Here is a 2,858-nt window from a genome sequence, read left to right as displayed (position 1 = left end):
TTGTGAAGATGAGTTCCGTGGATATCCAATCATGATTGACGTTATTTCTCATACTACATTCGTTAAGGTAAATTTAGGAAAATTGAAAAATACTTAATTAAATTATTTTAATTAATTGATTAAATATGGTAGGGATGTTTACGTGTTAAAAATATGGTCTGCTACTGGAATGCATAAACAGTTTCTTAAGGGTTATTCGAGACTCGATCGAGGAATGGAGACCGGAGACCGTAAAAAAGAAATATTTTTTATTAAATGATTATTTTTAATTATTTAATATATGATATATTTAATATATTATTTTCAAAAATAGGGTCTTTTGAGATATTTTTATACGCGGAGTCGTATTTTAAACCGTTAATCGATTTTTGACGAAAATAAGAATTTTTTAGAAACTCGGCTAATATTTTTGAAAACTTTCCTAAACAAAATAATTTTCCTACTTTATAATAGGCCTATTATACTAAGTTTTTTGGGCCAAGCTCACAACCAAATATTTTGTATCAAACTTTGAACCCCCAAGCCCCACAACAACACAAACTCACACCTTTCTATCCAAACACACGTCCACACACACCCCACATTTTCAAGGCTATTCACGTGAGTTTGAAGAATAAAAATGCAGCAAGGCTCCCCCGTCTCTCCGCTTATATCCCTCGTTTCAATGATTGTTTTTCGTGCGTGAAACACGAAAGGCACGTCTTAATCTTCCTTTACCCATCGTTCATATCATATTATGTGTGTTTATACATGTTTGCATGAAAAATATGACATTATTCTTATATTTTCGTTTTATGGCATTACATGATCAACTTAGATTTTCATGATTTTAAATTCACGGTATAGAAGCACAAAGGTGCTGCCATGGTAGGGCCATTAAAAAAGGACATTTTTCAATAGGTTTAAGGGTCCATAAAGGCATGGCTAAGGGCTGGAAAAGAAGGTAAAATTTTGAACGAAAATTGGGATCATGATGGCTAGGGCTTGACTTTTGGGAAGAAAACAGGAAGGAGGCTGTGCAAGGGCTGGCCAGGCAAGAAGCTGGTCTCTTGAGGGTCCTAGCCATGATTCATGGTTTTCCAAGGATGGCAAGATGGTCCAGGAAGGGGAGGCGCACGGCTAGGACCCAATCTAGTCGTGCGCGTGAGGGGCATGAGCAGGTGGTGCATGTTCTCGTGCATGGGCTGTATATGCTTGTCCAAGTGAGTCCTACGGGGTTCAATCTAGGTCCTAAGAGGGTTGGTCAGGGTCTGGTCCACCCGGTTAGGGTCTAGATTCGAAGGATTTGGAGTTGGCTTAGGGCTAGGGTTTGATTGAAAGGTAATTAAATTTTCAGTGGGTTCATAGATTATTCTATGGGTTTAGTTGGCTTATTTGGGACGAAAAAGGGTTGATTAGCTGTTAGTAAGCTATGGTTAAAGTTTGGTGAAGTTTGATTAAGTTTCGAGTCGATTCGGGTTAAAACCAAGACTTCGGTTCAAGTTTTAAAACAAATGACGAAATTAGTCAAGGAGCTTAAGTTTACATTTAAGAAATTTTTATGGGTGTATTTTAAGGTGTTAGGGTAAGTTTGGATAAATTCGGGTCATCGTTTTAAGGTCCAAGGGTAAATTGGGAAAGTTAGGGTTTCAGGGGCAAAACGTTCATTTCACACCTGAAAAAATGTTAGACTTCTTGGCAGTGCCCTGAATGCTGTAATGAATTATAAAATGTTTATTTTAAAAGGTTATGGGATTTCATGATGAAAAACGATAAAGTTAAAAGATGTGTTTGTAAAGGCCATAAAACTCCTTGCTTGAAAATTTGCGGAAAATAAAAAATTTTCTTTTTATAAGAACTTAAATGGCCTTACTCATAAAATCACCCGGTGAATCAAGTTCAATGTTTAAAATAAAAGCAGCGGAATAAAATAACTGTTTTCCAACAATAACATTTTAAAAATGTTCGATGACTGATAAAATGTTTGCGGAATAAAATAAACACTGCTGCACTGAGGTCCTCGGGTGCCACTACTGCCGACCCAAGCTGGCTCACTGGTCCCCGTCCTCGGCCCTGACCTTATCAGTACCTACAACAATCAAGTCTAGTGAGCCTAAAGACTCAGCATGCATATATCGCAGGTAACGAGTAAAAATCTGAAGTAAAATATGCATGGGATAAAATATCATGTCATGAAGCATGCTGAAAATAATCTGTACTGAGCAATTATAATACGTGCATAAGTGAACTGATAATCACAGTAAAAATGTTTGCTCCTTGGAGCCTGTACTGAAATAACTGGTAAAATTTTCTGTTGAGATTATGTTTTACGCCTGTGGCCACTGCACGAAGCTGAAACTGATCGGTAACTGGCTACCGGGGAGCTGAAACTGAACTGATCTGGACGGTCACTGGCGACCGGGTGGTACCATACTTAACTGATCGGTCACTGGCGACCGTATAAAATAACACTCCCACATAGTGAATGAACCACATGCCATATCGCATAAATCTAAAAAATAATCATTTTCTGTTTTCATGCACTGTAATATAATTTAACTGGCATAATGAAAAATCCTGTAATTTTACCAACTGGATTGGATTGGATCGTCCCCCAGGCGCGCTGCAACCTAACTGTGCTATGAAAAATATGCAAATGCTAAACCTTGACCAACTATGCAATTTAGTCCAAAGGATGCGACTATGACGCCTAATGACTTCGTATTTAATCATGACTCCGAGCCAATCTGAACCGACACTGAACCGACATAAAGTCATGATTAAAATACGCTGAAATATCATAAAATAATGCTCATAAAATGATAGGGTCGATCTAAACATCTAGGGGCATGGTATGAACCGTGGCTAAGGGCCATAGG

Source organism: Primulina eburnea, chromosome 7 (assembly GCF_022965805.1).
Source record: "Primulina eburnea isolate SZY01 chromosome 7, ASM2296580v1, whole genome shotgun sequence".
NCBI lineage: Eukaryota > Viridiplantae > Streptophyta > Magnoliopsida > Lamiales > Gesneriaceae > Primulina > Primulina eburnea.
This window is presented reverse-complemented; position numbering follows the sequence as displayed.